The sequence below is a fragment of the Talpa occidentalis genome, unplaced genomic scaffold (genome assembly GCF_014898055.3).
Source record: "Talpa occidentalis isolate TD23 unplaced genomic scaffold, MPIMG_talOcc4v2.1 talOcc4.4, whole genome shotgun sequence".
Classification (NCBI taxonomy): Eukaryota; Metazoa; Chordata; class Mammalia; order Eulipotyphla; family Talpidae; genus Talpa; species Talpa occidentalis.
The window spans coordinates 26,316,044-26,337,230 of NW_023604295.1; the positions used below are offsets into that span (position 1 = coordinate 26,316,044).

Consider the following 21,187-nt stretch of genomic DNA (forward strand, 5'->3'; position numbering starts at 1 on the left):
TAACAACTAAAATTCACATACAAGCAAGACAAATTCAAACCAACAACCAGGAATTTAAAAAAAATGAGGGGTGGGGGGTCTTTCTCCTATCAAACATCTGAGTATTTCAGATAATAGGTTCTTGCATATAATGAAATAACAAATGCCACGGTCATAATAATATCTCTAGATAACAAAATGACCAGTAATTAAGTAGTGGTGAGTTGTAATTACTTAACTTTGAAATTTTGTTTTGGTTTGCTAATCACCCCGCCTTTTCAATTCTGCAGACCCATACAGGACCCCTTACATCTTCTTTCCCTAAGCCCCTCCCCTGGAGCAGACATTAGTTTCCATAGTAACTACTACATAACTGTTGCTCCTGGGGTAGCAAGGAGGGGAGAAAGAACAGCAGAAGAAAATGACTAACTCTGGGTATTGGGCACATAATAGATTCTGGTTACTGTGAGTTACCAAGAACTTCTTTTCTGCTTCCCTTTTGGAAAAGTGCTTAGAACTTTTCAGAGTATTATTTCCAGACTCATCTCTGACCAATGGTAAGAAATCCCTCTTCCATTTTCCATGATTGTGGCTGTCCACAGTGGATGGAGCCAGTGGCACATGCCCCTCCCTTCCACCTGCCATTCATTCCTTCCATTTAGCAATAGTAAGAGGGCAGGAACTGCTTCCAACTGGGACACAAAGCTTTGTGAATCCTCATGACATCATGTATGTGCTCACTGCTCCATTCATTAGTTTGATACATAGCGTGAGATTTTGTAAACATATATACCCTGAATCCCCCCTCAGTAATGAAGACAGCGTTTCCCATAGGATTCATTTTCCCACCTAATGCTAGAGAATGCTTATTCTATAACTAGAAAGAGCAGGAGTCCCTTGCTGACAGTGAGACAACTGGGAATCCTGCAATATTTACTCTCAACTTCACTTTCCATGCGAAAAATGCCTATCTGCAAAAGGAATTCTTTCTCCTGTGGTTAAAGGGGATTTGGAAACCCGAGCTTGTAGCAGGGTGGTGTGGTTCTCACAAGGAAGTCTGAGCTCTCTTTCTCCTTTTTAAAATGAGAATTCGAAAGCAGTGGGGAAGTGATGTTGGACCTATCACAGCATTGCTAACAGACAGCCTATTACAGTATTTAATAAAAACAGAAACAGCATGCCTATCATAGGCTAATAAATCCTACCTCCTGCACGCTTTAAAAACAGTATGAAGCAGCTTTAACGGAGCTTCAGATAACTAATTTCAAGCATGGCTGTCTAGCGTGCCTGTCACCCCTATTGTCCTTCCAAACTCTTTCAGACATTTTGAGCAGGGAGTATTAAAGCTATGAGTTAGCAAGGGTTGTGACATTAATGGTCCAGAAAGGCTTTAGGCACGAGAGGTAAGGATGATTACCGGTGGCTATTTGGAGGACTGCACTGGATCGCTGTCATTAAAAATTAAGCGTGGCTTTTGAGGAAGATGTGACAACTACCGGAGGTAGGATTTGCATGTAAAACAAAGGAATCTGTTGCTGTACCATGCTTTTTGTTTGCTCTGTGCCTTGTGGGTTGTGAATTGCAGCCAGGTGTGGAGTGAGCAGGAAAGAGAAAGAGAGGAGTGGGAGACAGATCTGCTTAGAGCAAAACATAGTAGATAGTATTATGTTTTATGGCAGAAATGCCTCGAGGACAAACTGGCTCTAGGTTCATCGGCTGCTGAGTGTGCATTCCACGTTGCTTTTCTGTGGAGTAGAATGCTTAGAGGTCATGGAGAAAACAGTTTGCTTCTATTCTGTGGTGTCAGCTAGGCTATTGGTAGGGTTGAGTGAAGACTTTGGTGTGTGGGAGGCATGAAGGTCCAAGAAAAATAAAGAAGAGAAAGCTCTCCTTAACACTTGAAACCTGTTAGATAAATATTTTATTCCCATGGTCAATGTACTTTGATAGCCAGAGTCAGTTTTTAAATGGGGAAATTGGAAGATTACAGTGGATTTCCCTAATAAATAACTCTTTGGATTTAAGCTATTATAAAAGAAAATTGGAGGTACCTTCTTCCATTTTGCATATTGAAAGGCTAATCCACACTGTATTGATTTTGCTAAAGCAAAGCAAGAGTTTTAGACTAGAAGAAGGGGCTTTCTCTCTGCCCCTGCTCTTGCTTTGAAACAACTGCTAGGGCTGCAGATGGGAATGCTGATTTGTTAGGGGCTACGGATTTGACATTTTACCTGTTTTTTTCTTTTTTGTAATGAACAGAATAAAAGCATAATTCTCCCTGAAAGATGAGAGAGACAGTTGGGTTCCAAAGTCCAGTGGATAATGAGTGGATTTGCAGAGGAACTTACACTGCTTTGTACTTTATTATGGAACCCATATAGCTCAATCAGAATGAGAAATGTCAGGAAATCACAGGCTGAGATTTTTAAAGTAAAATTGCAGTGATCAGAAACCAATGTTTCTCCAATTTGATCTATGGTGCAAGTTTCAATATTTGTCATTGCATACAACCCTCAATGTGAAGTAGCAGAAACATAGTGAGAGAATTTCTCTGTGCTGTTGTGTTATTCCTGTGATGCACTTCACAAACTCCAAGATGTAAAGATGTTGCTTTAGATTTTGAAAAACTCAGTGTTTCGACACATTGATTGGTTATAATGAATAGCAAAGATACATAGTCATGATCTATTTATAAAAGAACGTTATTACATCCCCAAATGCATTTAAAACATCCATATTCATATAGTATTAACTGGAAATAAAAGTGAAAGGCAATTAGAGCATGTTTGTTGTCAGCTGAACACCAGAATTAAGGCTACATGGGGTTTTTCCTCTTCTCTGATGGAGCTAAGTTTGTACTTTTATTAGCTTCTATATATATATCCTGCCACTCACAAAGTTGAAATCGTTGCCTTATGGTGAATGACATCTCTGTTTAAAGTTTGTGTCTGTTCTTCCTAATAGTGTGATGAATATCACTGAACCTGCCAAATTCTCTTGGCTAGGATTTGTGTGACCAAGAACACATGTCCATGAAAAGATTATAGAATTTTTGATGCAATTGATGGCTGTGACACAGTTTTCTGCCTCTATGTGTCCAATGGAATGTGTGACCTTGACATTGTGAAGCCCTGTTCTCTAACCAATTGCAACTATTAGCAAGAATCCATGGCAAGAAGCAGCTCACAGTTCACAAACAGAAACACACACATTTTTCTTGCTGTTGTCAGAAGTTTACAACTGATTACTATTTCTATTGTTTTCATTTAGTTGAAAAGAACTTTTCACTGGCTCTTGTCTCACCAATATATTCTGAATCTAACTGCATCAACCATTTATTTTAGAAGCCACCCATGTCATAAAAATTGTCAGTGGAAGAAATTATCTTGCTGTGGTTATTTTCACTTTGCTGATAAATCAAAATGCCTTTTCATAATTTTCAGATTATTGAAAACAACTTCCTATATTAAATCTTGAGGGTATATTTTTCTAGACTGGACCCCCATAACATTAAAAAATATAGGGCAAGTATGGTAATTTTTTCTTTGTAAGCTATAGAAAAGTCAATGGAAATTATTTAGTCAAAATAACCTACTCTGTGTCACAAATTAATTTCATAACTTGTTCATGTTGGTTGACATCAACCAAACCATTTCCAGATATCTTCCATTTTCTGCTACATTTAGTAAGGAAAAACAATTCCCCAGTTATACAAAAAGCAAGCTGGGAACTGTGGAATCCACTTTGACACAAAAAATAAGCAAATCTTAGTCATTATTTTCTTCTGAGTCCCCATGGGTAGCACAGCCATCAGATCAGCCACCAGGACACAAGTCACCGAGTCCAGAGTTGTCCTTGTTCTCTGACTCTCTCATACATACTCGCACAGTCACTCACTTTATTGGTAGATATTGTACTGGATATTTCTCAAACTAACACAAACTTCTCTTTTACTAGCTCTCTCCTCTCATCAAAATACAATAAAAATTGCATCTTCCAAAATACACTGCTGTTAAAGCAAATAAAAAATCAGACTATGACAATGTGTATACAAAATAATCCTAATTAAATGTGTGCAGGGAAAAAACAAGAAAAACGTGCACCAAAATGTCAGCAGTCATTATCTTAGTGTGGTATCACTGGCACATTGTACCCTTTTATTTCATTTGTTACATTTTTTTTATTTGCTAAAATTTTTCAAAGATAACGTATTATATATTAATAGTCACAAGAAGATTGACGTCTTAAAAGTTGATTTATATCTCCTTTTCCAGTTATGTTGCCAATTTTTTTCCATGATCGCACTTCATATCACCCACCATATATTTACCCTAAAATCAATGGTCATTATTTGGTCCAAACAGGACTGAGCAGTGGTGCCATTCCCCTATCAGAGCTACTTCTCCTGGGGTTTCTTGGCATGATACTAAAATCTCAGAATCATCCTTTTATATTGTTTAAATATAAATACATACAATAACTGGGGTACGGGCCAGAGGTATGGAGGGTGAGAGGATTCACCAGAGATAGAGTGGGGAGCAGAACCAGTAGAATGACTGAATACACTGCTGAATGGAGCAGCTGGCAAGTTGGGAGAGGTCTGCTATGCCACGTGGGTCACCTCCCTGGCCAGGGATTGAACTGGTGTCTCAGTGGCTGCAGATTGCTTCTTAACCCCTTGTACCACCAGGGAGGCCCAGAATCATCCTTTTTTAGATACTGGCTCCTACCTCTTAACTCAGTTTCTTAAAAAGGAGATTGTGTGTGTGTGTGTGTGTGTGTGTGTGTGTGTGTGTAAAATTCTCCTTATTTTATAGATAGAGGATTTTCAATCTCTTTTGCTGACTCCTCATTATATCAGAAAATTTTAAACATCGGAGTGTACCATGACTCAACTAAAAATCTTTTGTTTACATAAACTTACTCCCTACTGAGTCCAATTTAGTCTCGGGACCTTAGGAAATATCTTCCCCCTAAACTCCCTACTTACCTCTCTGACTGCCTACATAACATTTTCAGATAAATGTGTTATAGGCTTGTTATGTTTAACATATGCAAAATCAAATTTCTAATTTCCACGAAAAAATGTCCTCTCTTATTTTTCCCATATATGTTGATGGAAACTTCATTCTTCGACTTACTCAGAGGGAAAAATCTTAGACTCTTCCTTTAATCCTCTCTTCCCTTCACACATCAGAAAAAATCCAATTGCCTCTACTACCAAGCCACACCAAGTAGTGAAACACTTATGGTTCCCATTACTACCACACTGAGCAAGCAACCACACACTCTATTCTCACCATTGTTTTGTTTCCTGGTTCTCCCAGACACACATTTTATTCTGTACCCAACACCAGTGGTCCTTTCAAAATTGCAGTTAAAATCATATCTTCTGCTAAGAATCCTCCCAACACATTCCTGTCTAACTGCACATAAAAGTCAGATCCTCCGCGTGGTCACAGGCCAGGCATGGTGACCCCCAGATTCTGCCCTGACCTCTCCTGTGACCACTCTCCTTTTGCACACCTCCTCAACCACACTGGTCTGCTGGCTGTTCCTCCACCATGCCACACACATAAAATCCCTGGGCCTCTGCTTTGCTGTGCCAGCTACCTAGGAATTTCTTCATAAGACTCCATTTCTCAATTTCTTCAGGTCTCAGTCAAATGTCACTTTATCAGAACAGACTTCTCTGAAAATCACTTTTCTAATCACACCCTTTTGCACACTTCCTAATCCCAGTTATGCTGCCTTTTATTGCACAGCCTATCAAATATCCCCTAACATAATACAGGGTGAGTTTTTATTATCTATTTCTTGCCCATTAAAATGTAAACGCTATGAAAGCAGAGACTTTGTTTTGTTTCCTGAGGTATACATAGCATCAATTGTCAAATAAATGAATAAACTGCTCAATGTAGGAACTGAATATTTTTCCCCATCAAAACCTACTAGTAGCATGAAGCTCCAGGCATACGTTTTTCAACCTCAGGGTCAAAGCTCCATATCATAACACCCTGTTGCTCTTTCCAAACAGAAATATACAGAACACCTTCAAAAAAGTCAAGGAAATTTATCAAAATGATATTCATTTTCTTCCCTACAATGGAGAGGAAAAAATATCACATCACTGATTCTAATCTATGTTAAAGTAAATAAAAATTCAACTTGTCTGAATTTGATCTTATCCAAAAGATGACTTCTATATCAAAAAGACATCTTCTCAAATCTATACAAATGACTATGGACATAGACATGTCCTATATTTTGTCTGCTCTCCTTGGGTGTGACAGAGGGATGGTAAAGTCAAATTGAAAATCAGCATGGTCAGTTTCAGTGGTAAACAATGGCCTCTCTACCATTAACAGGTATATAACTTCAAATAATTAAAGTATAATCAAATAATCTTATTGTCAAAATTGGGTATATTACCAATGACCAATATTTCTAGTACCTTCTACAGTCTAGAGAGGTAATGTAATATCAGATACAAGCAACTGACTGAAGTATAGGCTTTAGGAATAAACAGACAAGGTCAAAATCTCACCTTCTCTACTTCACAGCTATGTGACAGTGGGAAAATTTTAAAAATTTTATTTGAGCCAGTTTCCTCATTGATAAGTGGTGATAGTGATACCCACTTTTGTTGATTGAAAATTAAATAGGACAGTGTATCCCATTGTCTCTGTAGAGTACTTTGTGCACAGAGGTGCTTTAAAAAGTAATGGTTTTCTCATGGTTATTGTCTCTTAATCTTCACAGTTTGCCTGAGCAGTAGATATTATATTTTCCATTGAGCATATGAGAAAACTAAGATGTACCTAAGTTAATCAAATTGCTCAAGGTCAAAAAATGAATGAGTTATCAACATTTACTCTCCCTTCAGCTCTTGACAAATAGAATATCAGATTAACTACTTTTAATGTATTTAGTGACTAAAGGCTGCCCTGGTGATTAGGGGAATTTTTTTAAAGAAATGATCTAAAGAAGATTTTTCTTCTTCTATTAAAACATGGGTACTCTTGTGCATTCCTTCCTTAAGCAAACAGTAGACTCATATATCTGTGAAACTTAAATGAATGCTAATTTACTCATTGAGAAAAACTCATTCTTTAGACCTGGAGTATAATGGAATATCAAAATACTAGCTTCACCGCCCTGAAGACCTTGGTTTGAATCCCAGTTCTGCTTTTTGCCAGTTGTTTAGCCTTGCAAAGCTTTCCTGTCCAAAGCAGAAATGTAAATAATAATAGTCTCTCACTCATCGGGTTGGAAACATTAAATGAAATAATGCGCAACTGCTAGCACTGTGCTTGGCACAATTTACATGCTGAATGTATTACCTATCATCACTTTTGATATAGTTATTTAAGATGAAACTTTAAAAATATTTTGTGTATGTGTGTGCGTACATATACATATATATGTATATATACGACACTGAGACTTAATTTAAATTATCTCCTTTAGATTTTATTTCTTGGTATTGCAAGTCTCTAAATTTATTCAGTAGATATCATTTAAAAATCACCTCAGCATCAATGTATATAAGAATTGAAGATGTTTGAGTATCTGCCCAGCACCAGAAATAGAATTTCCTAAAAATGTGTAACAGTTGTTCATTTTCTATTAGGCTCCAAATGAAAAAGGCAATCCTGGAAAAAATCAGAAAATGCCTGCTTTTCTGAGATACAGAACCCAATTACATAGATTCATGCTAAAAGAGCTTGAACTGTGCCTTCCCTTAGCCTTGCCAAGCTCCACTTTCGGTATTCCCTGTTTTTATCTATGGCTGCACAGGTGAATTACTGGTACACTGCATAGATGAATACATGATCATACAATATGACTTCAGTGCTAGACATGCATGAAATTGGCAATTAGCATCATCAATTATTCTAGATTTAACAGTACTAATTTCTTAATGCCAAGAAATTCAATTTCACTTAAATGCTCCATAAAACTAGTGCCTTCAATTAAACTGTTGGGAAACCCTCAAATACTAATCTACTCCATAGGTTAAACTTTTCTTCAATGCATTCTGAACTTTATCTTACACTAAGAAACTTCTCAAACTTTAGATCCTTGAAGGTTGGTTTATGTCATTAAATGATTGTATTTGTGGGTGTGTTTCCTTTAATATTTTGTCAATTCTCAAATCCACTTGTATAAATGTCACTAACCCCAACAATAGTACTTCTCTCCAAAAATGTGGATATGCAATTGTCATAAAAATATGACAGATTTTCAAGATTGGTTTTTTAAATTGACATAAGAAATTGTTCCTTTTTGCTCTAATAACTCTCTGCAGATAGTGCTACCATAACCCTTAGCATACTTTGCTTTGATCTTTGTTCACTTATCTTCTCCTCTTCTTCCCAATTAAATTGTGCATCCCTGGAGGTTAAGGACTGGGTCACGATCATCAAAATATTTCCAGTGCCCAGCAGAGTTCTTGGCAGTAATTAATGCTCACTAGGTATTTCTGGAATGAATGAGTCAATGATGTCTCCCTCAAAATTTTTAGTGTCCAGTTCGACTAAAGGAAGGTAATGACCAAATGGACAAATAAATTACACATCTGCAAAATAAGGGGCTTCATGGGCACTATTTTATAATAATAAAGCCCCAAGGCTGCCATGTGCTGTCTCGCCTCTCGTTCACCTGTCCTCTCACCTCTTCTCTTTATATTTGCAGGTCCATGTCAAATGCTTTTTTGACAGTTTGCCCATCCCTTCCTCTCTACTGTCTGCTCAGAGCCACTACCCCATCTTTCTAAAGAGTGTGGTGGGGCCTTCCATTTGAAGCTGACTTGAGTGTGACAGCCTCAGACAGCAAACACCAAAACCCCCTTCTCATCAAAGCTAGGGTGACAGATAAACCTGGATGAGAATTTCAGTTCAGGGGGAGGGGAGGGAATAAGTCAGCTGTCAAAATGTCAAGCCTGCTGGCTTCTTAGGAAAGAGAAGATGTTTATATTACTAAACAGGAGGGCTTTGGTTCACATTTACCAGCATATGTACTAAGAAGGGAAAAGGTCAGCTGAGTCCCACATGCAGGTTCTTTGTCACCTTGGTGTTTCCCTGAGTGTGAAAACTCCAGAATATTCTGGACATGGGAACTCATTTTCAACTTTCAACAAATCCATTCAGTGGTAAAAAAGAATAGTTAAGCAAGTAGTAAAGTAGTAAAATATGCAAGTAAATTTCAAAGCTTAATTTTTAGCCCAGATAATTAGGTTTCAAACTTTTTGAGAACAGATATGTCTCTTAATTCTCAGGTGAATAGAACTGTATTGAATATATATGATATTTATTTTTAATCACTTTTTGATTAATATACACTCCTTTTCACCCTATTCCCCAAGATAAAGACAGATTAGGAAGTCAGGTAAATGTCTTCTCTTTATTTACCAGGCTGCTTGGCTGGGATTTAGGATCTGCACACAAATCTTAATTCCTCTGAATCCCCTCTGCACATGAAGGCACAGACAGGGATGTTATGGGAGAAGAAGGAAAGAAAGGCTGGGAGTTGGGACGTTGCCTGTTTATTCATAAAATCATGTTACTTACAAGTATTTCTGTAATTGAAAATGACTTACAAAACCAGTCCATGTATGACTCCTCCTACAAAGGAGGATCCAATTTGGAACTTTGTCAAAATACAGCCTCTACTATACTAATGTGTCTGGGAAATTCCACTGCTCTTTGTGATGGAGTTCAGGACTTTGTGAAGCATGAGTTCGTTTTTGTCAGACTCTTACAGTACTTTATTATATTACTGTTAAATTTTTCACTGGGAAGCTGGTAAAGGTCATGCTCCTATCTGAAACTCTTCTCCACAAAAGTAAAATACCTTTCAAAGAAAACTCTTCAAAAATTTTTTTAAGTCAGTCAGCAATTCAAATGCAAATTTACATTCTTTCCTGCTTTGTATCAGACTTAGAGGATCATTCTGGATTTCTATAAGAGGGAAAGAGAGGCAGCTAGTAAATCTGCCCAGGAGATGATTTTTAAATGTCTTGAGTTTGACTTCATATAAGCATCTGAAAGTTTCTGACCAGATGAATGTGTAGCTACACCTAACTGAATAATTTCCTCAGAGGAATTGTGTTTTTGTAGTAAATCTGAAACCACTGATTGCCTGAACTTTTTTCATTTCCTCATATATTTAAATGAAAATTAGGGAGGTAAAATCTCAACAACCTGACATCCAGAAGAAAATAATACCAAAATTTAGAAGCAAAGTTCTAACAGATTGATTCGGTGTCTTCCTCTCTGTGAGGATGATCAACGATTGGCTTAACCTCATTTCCTTAGTATTTTATTTGATTCTATATGGTACTTGGGAACAGCCATGGTAGGTTCTCTGTAAAGACAACTCAAGGTAACAATTTGCTTTAAAAACATAAAAACAGAATAGAACAAGGCTCAATTTTCTGTTGGAATAAATCAAAAGAAAAAGCTGAGAGGTAAATAAAGTTCTCATTTAAAGAAGAAGGAGAGCTTAGATAATATGTTACCAAATCTAAGAAAGATTCTTGGGTATAAAAAAAAAAAGACAACAATAGCCCTAATACAGAGAAAACTGGCTAGAGAATGTCTATTGCAACCTGCTTCTCAATCTTCTAGGTCTGTCTCTCCATGGTGGCTTTAGTGTCTGCTGAACTGACACTGAAAAAGAGCATGCTCTAAAGAAAATAAAATATATTTTCTGGTTGATAAACTGATATGAAAATCTGTCTTGACTTCAGATGGTGTTTAATTTGTTTACTAGAAGATTCTTCCCCTATGCCCATGATGTGCTCAGGTATCGAGATGATTAAAAAAAAAAATCTATTCCCCATCTTCTTACTCTTTAACCGATCAGTCCTCTTTTATGTCTGCCTTTTTCAATTATTCATTTATGACACAATAAATATTTATTGAACATCTACTATGGACTAAGCATCATGAATGGCGTTAGGGTTTCAATGTTAAGCAACATCAGAAACAACTCCTTTCCCTGATCATGGAGTTTACACTCCTGGATGAGAAAGACATTAACCAAATAGCCACATGAATCAATACAAAATTAAAAATGTAACAAAGAGATTATTTAATTGGAATCATTAATGTAGTCAAGGATATCAGGGAAAGCTTATCTGAAGAAAAGAGGACCAAATGTTAAATTATATCATGAATGCGAACAAAAGGAGGAAACATGAAAGCAGCAGGGACTAAAAGTTTCTGTGCAGCCTGTGCTGCGTGTGTACGTACAGATTCCTCTATTAGGTACAGAACTCTCCACTTTTTTCCTAGCCTCTATCAAAACTAAACTCAGGTTAGATCTAATAAAACCATTCTTCCTCAGGTTTCTATTCATTGTGTCACTGATTTCCCAGGTTTTAAGCCAACAATTGTCTTTGAATCCCCCTCTAACTATAGACTCAATCGGCCTATTGATCCTTTCTTTAAAATTTCTTTTGCATCTGTGCCATTATCCCTCACTATAAAAATAAAGCCCCTTTATTCTCACCTTTGTTATTGCTAACCACCTCCTTGTCTCTTGTCTGATTATTTCAAAGTGCAGTCTTTAAACCTGCGTAAGAATTACCTGCAGAGTTTTTTAAAGATGTCTATTCATGTGGCCAGTGTTTAATCAGAATTTTTTGGATAAGATTTGAAAATTTAACAAACATCTTGAATGGATCTATTTCTTTGGGAAAAAATTACTCTGATCTCCACCCACCATAGACCTTCCTAAATTAATAGTGTCAAATGATCAAGTCCATTGTCTTGATCATAGAACTTAGATAACAGTCCTTTAGTGCCTCTCACTTGATAGGGCAAATCAAATCTGCCATGACTGAACATAAGATCCTCCAACTTATGGTTTCCAGATAAGTTTCCAGCCTAATCTTTACTCTTATCTACCTCCTCTCATGCTGCATTAAACTGAATTATACTACTTGCTGCCTCTCAAACATTCTTCTACCATTTTGATGTCTCTGTTCTTTGCACTCAAACATCTAGGAAAGGTTTCTCTCGTCTTTCATTTCATCCCTCAAACTCCTACCTATTCACCAGTGATCCTTCCTATAAATCCTTCTTTCTTTCCTTTCCCATTTTCTCTTCACTTTAGATTCCTTGCCCTTCTGAAGGGATCTGTCCAGTCTTTAAGTTCTGTCCGTGGGTTTCACTTTTTGCTACTTACTTATCAAATAGTTTTTGCACATACGTAATGTTCCTATTTTGCCCTGATGCCTATAAATGTCATGAAAAGATAAACTATTTTTTTTATAAAAACACAGACTTATGGAATAGAAAGAAAATTGATATGAGTTTGAGATCTATCTAGTGTAAACCCTTGGGTGAATCATTTAACTCCCTGAGCTTTGTCTCTATTTGTTAAGTGGGATAATGTCACTTGCATTATAGGATTTCCATCAGTACATGCTGTGTTTTATAAAAAGTTGAGCCATATGGCATTGCCTATATTCAATTATTTTCCCCTACAATAAGGCAGTTTCATTATACCTGATAGTCTTCTGTATTTTAGTACACTATTTGTAAGATCTGTTATCTCCTATACCATGCTTTGTATCCAGTTCACACATCAGCCCCTTGCCACTGAATATATATATATATATATATATGAACCTAATATATATATATATGAGAATCTAATAATGTTTCATTATTGATCTAAAGAGATAATTAAAGAGAAAAGAGAGCACTATATCAACACTAAGTAGACAAACTATTAATCTATCTCAGTGTTTACCCTTGCCTGATCCTTTTTTAAAGGAAGTGAACAAACAACAGTTTTAACAATAAGCTAAAGCAAGCTCTTTTCTAATGAGAGAATTCTATTAAATAAAGGTCAGCAGGAAAAGTAACAACACTCATTGTCTCTTATAGTCCAGCTGGGCATCGTGCAAACTTGCTCAAATGTCTCTCCTGAGCATTACCTTACCTAGAGTTTATCTAAATAGCATTACATTCCACCCTGGTTGGGATTCTTTGTCATTAATCAGAATAGCAATGGTATTTTCAAATGCTACTTCTAAAAAAAGTACACACATTTTTTGCATCATCAGCTTTCTCTATTCCTGCAATATTATGAAAAAACTTCTTGACCAATTAACCTAAAGGAACTCAGCTTTAGAAGGTCAATGTAACATTAGTTATAAAGGTAAATAAGCTAGGAAGAAGTTGTTCCCATGTTTTTACTTATTGTTAGTTCTTCAGACTTTCACAAGGAAAGACTTTGTCAGGTGGTACTTTTGTTAAAAAATAATTAGCCCCAGCAAGTATTATGCCAAAGAAATTCCTCAAAGAGATTATTCTGTATATATAACAAGTTCCAAGAGTAAAAAGTAAGTCAGTGCTGTAAGAAAGGTACAAAGTGTTTGGGATTATCAATAGCAGAGAAAGATTACAAACAGAAGCTAAGAAAAAGACACTTCCCCAAAGAACATCAGTGCAAACAGGATTACCAAGGGTGTCTCTGTCTCTGTCTCTCTCTCTCCTCCCTCCCCTCACTTCATGTGGCAGTTATCTTAGATGTTGCAAGTTAATTAACATCTCTGGGCTTCACTTTGCTCCTCTGTAAAATGAGGTCATAATGCCTGCCCCCTAGGGGTTTGGTGCAAGTTAAAGTGAACCATGCATGCAAGACTGCCACCATGGTGCACCACCCAGCAGCCTCTCAAGAAGTGGTACCTGTTGTTATTTAGATGGAAGTGAGTGAGTAATCATGTCACATATTACAAAATTCAAAGAGGAATGGCTTTGAGTGCTGTGATTTTGAATTTTACAAATTCAATGGTGAAATTAAAGGTCATTATCCAAAATAAGGTTAAATGCCAAAATCAGATTCAATGACATTAAGGGACTGAGCAGATGGTGAGGAAGCAGATAACCCTTTGAAAGACTTTCCCCCGCCCCCGAAAAGGAAAATAAGAATGAGGGAAGCCGACAAAGAGGATGCAGGAGCAGTCTGGTGGGAGGGCCCCTCGGTAGTTGATGAACTAGCATCTGAGCTTATTTTGTAGGTTCCACATAGAATTTACACTGATTTCATCTCCCATTAGTCTCACCAGTCTGATCACTACCCCCACTTTAAGACAGAGAAACTGGAGTTCTAAGACATTGAAAGTCCTACTCCCAAGTTCCATAGCAGGTAACGGTAGGGCCAGTCTTTGCACACCTCCAACTCTACACCCCAGGCCACACCATCTCATCTATGAGTCTGTCACCTCTGCTTCTGGAGCCTGCCTCTCTATGACATGGATATTTCCAGAGAGGATTTGGGGCAATCACCATGGAGAAGAGCTGTTGTGTTTTTATATGGTCATTGTCAACAACAAGACCTTTCATGTGCCCAAGGATACACCTCACTAATTGAGCTCTTTATAAATGACAGACACTTCACATGTCGGGATCAGCTGTAGCTTGTGAGCCCTTAGCAAATGTGAGACATTAAGCTCAGTATTTGATAGGTATGCTCTCATCTAAAGCTCAGAAAGGCCCTAGGAAATGAATGTTCTTGTTGTTCCTATTTTGCACTTGAGAAAACCAAGGTTCAGGAGTGACTGGTTTGCCCAATGTAACACAACTTGTAAGTGGCAAAGCAGCTTGAAACTGAAGCCATTCTGACTCCTGAATGATCAAGAATTGCATTTGACACTTGCTGACTGCTTGACACATTTTCTGCCCAGGTGCTAATGTGCACAGACTCCAGATGTGCAGACCTGGACTGTGAGGTCCCAAGGGGCTGCACAGAGGTCCTGCTGGCAGCTAACTCGGGCAACATACTTTCCCGTGGATTACATCTGTCTCCACTCTATCTATACCCTCTCAGTAAACCCCCTAATGCACAGGGCTGGCCTGCATCCAGACGCTGACCAAGGTTTATAGATGTGATTCTAAATGGTAACTATAGAAAAATTTCACAATTCTCCCAACACAAGCTTCTGCACTAAACCAATAAGCAAAATGTTTTGGAACACATGTCACATTTTTATCCTTAACATATCATCAAATTGTTTTTCTATTTTTCTGCAGTCTTATCTTTTGAATAACAAAGCAAAAAAAATGATTCTATTCTTTTGCCACCCATGTCTATGATAATTCAGGCTGACAACCCATTTCAGATAAAACATAAATTATGTCCCTATTTCCTTTGTCTAATACTTTCTATAATCCAATATATATCAGTGGCATTATGAGTTTTATTTCCTTCCCATCCCATTTGCCCAAAATTGGCCTTGACCTCGTCAAAGCAATGCATGAGTTACTTTCCTATAAAATCACCTTTCCTCCCATCTAGGCTGAATTTGGATCACATGTCTTTCCATTTCTGTAAGTTTTTGGTTTTTGCAACTGTTTTAACTTGAGCAAGTATAATAATTATCCCTTCTTTGCCTTTCCTTTAATTGTAGAAATTCAAACATTCTATTACCCTGAAATTATTATAATTTATATTCAAAACAATGGTCTAATAAGTTACATATTTTAAGCCTCTATAGTCTGCTAGATTTGTGAATAATTGCCACTGTCAATTCTGACAACACGCTTAATGATGTTTAGATTTTTTTCTTCTTGGCTAGGTAATGCAGAATGTGTGGTACCCCTATTTCAAAAGCAGAACAAGAGCTAAGGGTTTCTTACTGGGATCTTCATTAAAGACAAGTGGGAAAAAAAATAAGGTTCCTATACCAATATCCTCTTGGCTGGATTTTTATCACTGATTGTCAACAGGTTCCTTTAAATGATAGTGAATTAATTCATATTCACAAAAGTGAATCGATTTTAATAAAAATTAAAATGAAATTCAAACTGAACCTTCACCTGAAGTTGGACTTGGAAGTTGTTGTTCATCTAAAACCAGTTAAGATTTATGACAGACATACAAAATATAAGGAAGTAAATGGATTTCCTTAATTATCCTACCTAAGTGCCACCTGGCACCATGCTAAAAAACATCTGGTTTGGGGCTAGTGTGGATCTGGATATATTCACAATATTTGACAAAAGAATTTTTGAAAGATGAACCAGATATTGGCCAACATAGATTTTAGGAATGTCTGTGGAAAACAAAATAAAAAAGCAGGTAGATGGAAAACCCACTTGAACACAGGACATGATGATGAATATGTTCCAGAGACAAAACAGACAGTGTTTTTGATAGAGGAGAGGAAGTTCACCCAGCACTGAGCATCCTCTGGTTAGTTTCAGAATTCATATATTATTTCAATAAAAGCAAAGAGAGAGAAAAAGGAATTTTTATGGTACCAGGAGATTGTCCAAATTTGTTTTCCCATAAATTAAGCCTTTGAGAAAATGAAAGTGGGCAGAAAATAGAGGTTAGAAAACAAGAAATCATTGAAAAGGTGAATACCAGGGTCAAATTGTTTTAGCAAAAACTATTAAAATTAATAATAGAGGGGTCTCCCCGGTGGCACAGCGGTTGAGCGCTGGGTTGTGAACCTACCTGCAGTCTCTGCAGCGCCGGTTCGATCCCCAGCTGCTCTCTGGCCACCGGAGGAGGGTCCCACATGGAACACAGACCTCTCCTGCCGCCCACTGCTCCCCTCAGCAATGTGCTTGGGTCCTTCTGCCTGCTCTGCTCCCCGCTCTGGCTCTGGTGAATTCTCTCACCTTCCCGCGCTTCTGACTGTACCCAGTGCTTGTATAAATAAATACAATAAATTAATCTTTAAAAAATTAATAATAGAAAATATTTCTTGACCACTTATTTGAGGTAGTCACTACCCTATATCACCTCATATGGATGACAAGATGAGGAACAGGTTTTCTTATCTCTATTTCTTCAAAGAAACCGAGGCTTATAGAGGTTTTAACAATATGTCAAAATTACACAATTAACAAGTCTTGGGACCTTGATTCAATCTCAATTGAGTCAATCCTGAATCCAGAGTTTATATTCTTTATGACCATGATCAAGAAAATCCAAAACATTATACATTTAAAATTATAACTTCATGTATCTGCCATAAAATCCAGTGATTCCACTCCTAGGAATCTACCCAAAGGACACAAAAACACTAATTTGAAGGGAACCTGCATTCCTATGTTTATTGTAGCACTATTTACGTTAGACAAGATAAGGAAAGAACCCAAATGCCCCAAAACAGACAAATGAATCAAAAACTCGTGGTATATATATACAATGGAATACCACTCAGTGATCAAAAAAGACAAACTCATGCCATTGGTGGCAACATGGATAGAGCTGGAAGGAATTATGTTAGGGGAAGTAAGTCAGAAGGAAAAAGAAATATATGTTTTCACTTACATGTGTATATAGAGAAACCAAACAAATGGTCAAGAAAAAGACAAAACTAGACAAAACTTGCAAACTGACCACAGAACTGAGACAAACAGTGGGAGAGGGGATGGGAGAGGGTTCAAAATGGGAGGGAAGAACACAAGGGAATATTGTGATGGCTGACCGGCGATGAGGTGCTGGGAGAATATGGGGACTACACTTGAGGGGAGTAACCAAGTACTGTACAAAAATAAACAATGATGTAAGAAAATAAATAAAAAATTTTGGAGAAAATAAAACTTCCACAGTATAATCATCAGCAAATTTGAATGAATTTCTAATGAGAATTCAAACCTCAAATAGTTCTCAGAGTCAAACTGTAAAACCACAACTGGCAGTAGAGCACCATGTCATTTCTCATCTACGGTTATAGAACAGAACTTAAAATCATGGGGAAATTTAGAGCACATATAACTGTATTTAAAGAAAAACTACTTTTCCTCTTAGCAGAATCACCTGCAGCCTTATTAGAAAAGACAATTCTTTCTTTTTCTGTAATGTAGAGCGAATGAACCTAATGGAAATGAATTTAATTCAGTTCTTTTTAGCGATCCATTATTGGTTCCCTTTGAAGAGAAAACACTGGTGATTTTGCTTCTCCTTATAAATACAGAGCTCTAATGCACACAATTTCTGTGAAATAAGAATAACATACATTCAGAGTCCGTAACCTAGTAAGACACTAAGATTGATGAAGAGATTAGATGACACGTTGTTCCTGTGCCCTCCAGTGCCTTGCAAGCTAGTATTGATTGCTGCTCCAAAGAAAGGGTTGCTGCCTTCCCTCTTCTGCTTTGTCCCTTTCCATCCCCCAGCCCTCCTCCTCCTTGGAGCTTCAGCTTGTAGTCAGCTCTCAAGGGTTAGTTTTTTAGCTTGTCTTTGTCTGACTATTAATTTAATTATTAAATTAAATAAGATAAAAATTAGAAGTGAAAGGGGAAAAAAGGGTGTCTTAAAGATTACAAAAGTAAAATAGATACCACTAGGGCATTAATGAGCTACAGGGAATAAATAAAACTAAAAGACAACCAGAGATTTTAAGCCCAAGAAACTGGACTCTGTTGATAAGAGTTCAGCAGAGGGTCACAGAGGAGTGGAGTTGGGTAAAGAGATTGAATTTAGTTTATTTTTTTTAAGATTTATTTATTTATGCATACAAAAACTGGGGTAAAGGCCAGAGGTGTGGGGGGTGAGAGGATTCACCAGAGACAGAGTGGGGAACAGAACAGGCAGACTGACTGAAGTACACTGCTGAGGGGAGCAGTGGGCAAGACAGGAGAGGTCTGTTGCACCACGTGGGTAGCTTCCTGGCCGCCTGGGGATCGAACTCATTTTGCAGAGGCTGTGGATAGCTTCACAGCGCTGCCCCTTGCATTACCAGGGAGGACCCTGAACTTAGTTTAGAAATGCTGAGCTTGGGTCCTCCCTGGTGGCGCAGGCGGTTGAGCACAGCGCTGTGAAGCTGTCCGCAGCCTCTGCAGTGCCGGTTCGATCCCCACCAGCTTCGGAGCAACCCACATGGTGAGCAGACCTCTCCTGTCTTGCCTGCTGCTCCCCTCAGCAGTGTACTTCAGTCCTTCTGCCTATTCTGTTCCTCACTCTATCTCTGGTGAATCCTCTCACCCTCCCGCACATCTGGCCTATACCCTGCTTCTTGTATAAATAAAATAAATTTTTAAAAATAAAAGAAATGCTGAACTTAAGGTAGAGGAAAAATCATGAGGTGAGGACATCTCCTATCCAATTACAAGAAGAATGAAGATTCTAGGGTTAATCCATGACTGTCATCATTTAAACTGGGCAGTCACATTGGGAAAAAGAACGAAGCGAGAACTCAAGATGACCAGAGTAAAATTGTGACAAGGAGTTGTACTCTGGGGACTCACAGAAATATAATTTTAAAGGAATCTTTCGGTCCTGGGAAAGAAACCAAGAGAATGCAGAATCACAGAAACCCAGGAAGAGAGAATTTCGCAGAGGCAATGGTGAGTGGGAACACCAGTCCCTGCAGACAGCCTAGGGATGAAGAAGATGTAAGAACCAGGTTGGTCATCTGGTGACCTCAAAGAAGGCCATTTCAGAAATGGCCATGAGCAGAACAACTGAGAAGGCAACGTGTGAGAGAAGACGATGCATAGAAATACAGCCAGAGGGACAAGAGAAGGTGTTTTGTTAAGATAACAGAGGGTGAGCACATTTGCAGAGTCAGGAAAATGGATGAAAGCTGAAGAATAAACGAAGTTTAATTAATGTTTCAGACGCCGGAGCACTGGTTATCAGCCTTTTCTGAACATTAGACTGGCCTAAACCTCTTATAATTAATACTAAAGCCCAGTCCTGTTAGGCAGAGATTGTGATTAAGTTGTTTTGGGTAGGACAGGTACCGGTATTATTGATTCTCTAAGGTGATTCTAATGTGTATCCAGGTATGAAAACCTTAACAGAATTGTGCATCGGATTAAGACCAAGGTAGAAGGGTTGCCTTTGGAAGACCGGATTCTTATTCCTCTAAAATGGGGGTAGGGTTATTTAGGCTGAGGAAGTGAGAAAAGGCTGAATCAATAGCAGAAGCATTTTGAAGGAAAAACATTGCAAGAATTCTTGATGAATGGTTTCAGTCTGAGAAAGTACAAAATGAGATGCTTAGTGAGGGTGACAGGAGTGTGTTGAGTCACGAAAGAAACTTAAAACCCCTAAAAAACTGGGATTCCAACAGGGACAAATAAGCTGGCTGTCCATTTACTACTTTATTCTCTCTGCCCTTAGTAGTTAGCCATTCCCTGACATAGAAACAGCTTTGCTTTAATTGTCTTTCTGGTTCTTTTAGGAAGAGGAGAAAAAAAAAAAAAAAAGAAAATTGATGAATAGAGGACACACCAAAGAAAAGCAAACTTTAGAGCCTTAGGGATGCCTTTAAGCAGGGATATCAAGAGTGAGAAAGTCTAAGGTGTAGATTACAACTTTGTGAAATCACTTAGAACTTGTCCATGAAAGATTCTTGGAGATCACATCACCTGACTCCGTTCATTTAGATGATGAGTAACCTGAGATTCTGAGAGATTCAGCATTCCATCAGATCCAAGAACAAGTCAGTGTCACCACCTACAGACCTTGACTCCCACGCCAGTGCCTGCCGTTCCTGTGCACACTCTCATGACCTCTGTGCTCCAAGTCCCCAGGGAGCAAATGACTGCAACTCCTTTGTGAGGATTAATAAGGAAATCCATAAATTGTTTTTAGCTCATTGCAAGAGAGAAAAAATGTGCAATTTCTTCTTTATTGCTATTATTACATGAACCAGATTGAATTGCTACATCTTTTAAGTGTCTTACCACTAAAATGAAGTTCCCCATTTTAACCCAGATCGATTTTAAATTGCCCATAGGATATACAGATAACTAGCAATTCAGTTGCCTCACTCAGTTGTTTGAAATACAACCCAGGAAAAGAGAAATGTTTGTAAATTTAGAGGAGCAGCAGGATGGGACCTGCAAAATGGTAAAAAATAATAATTTTAAAAAGTGTATTATGTGAGATAATTAGGGACAGTCTGGTGACAAGACCAGCAGGTCTCCAACACTTTGTGGCCAATGTCCTCTGCATCTGGGTATTTTCATCTGAAACAGATGAATGAACTAGATCACCTCTCAGTTCCCTTCCATGTCAGCCTGTCCGCATTTTAATTTTTGCCATCACCTTCCACAGAAAAAGTTCTGAAGTAGCTAAAAATAAATTGCATACATTTCCTCATGGATCATAACTCATTTTGTTTTGTTTTGTTTTTTTTAATCAGATGTAAATTTATGGCTCAACTTCAGGTTTCTTATCTTCAGAGTAGAGAAGCTCTGGAGTAAATATTCTTCCTGCTCAT

At 37.8% G+C, this 21,187-nt stretch overlaps 1 protein-coding gene across 2 annotated transcripts in view; it reads left to right on the forward strand.

The window, feature by feature from the left end:
- Window positions 1-1,106: 1,106 nt before the first annotated feature.
- The window catches only part of KCNMB2 (potassium calcium-activated channel subfamily M regulatory beta subunit 2), a 235,973-nt gene continuing 215,892 nt past the window's right edge, over window positions 1,107-21,187 (forward strand). The window contains exon 1 of one of the 2 annotated variants that reach the window (XM_054700385.1): window positions 1,107-1,480. The gene's annotated coding sequence lies outside the window, so the exon portion shown is untranslated. The remainder of the gene's footprint in view (window positions 1,481-21,187) is intronic. The other variant, XM_054700384.1, reaches the window with a different exon arrangement.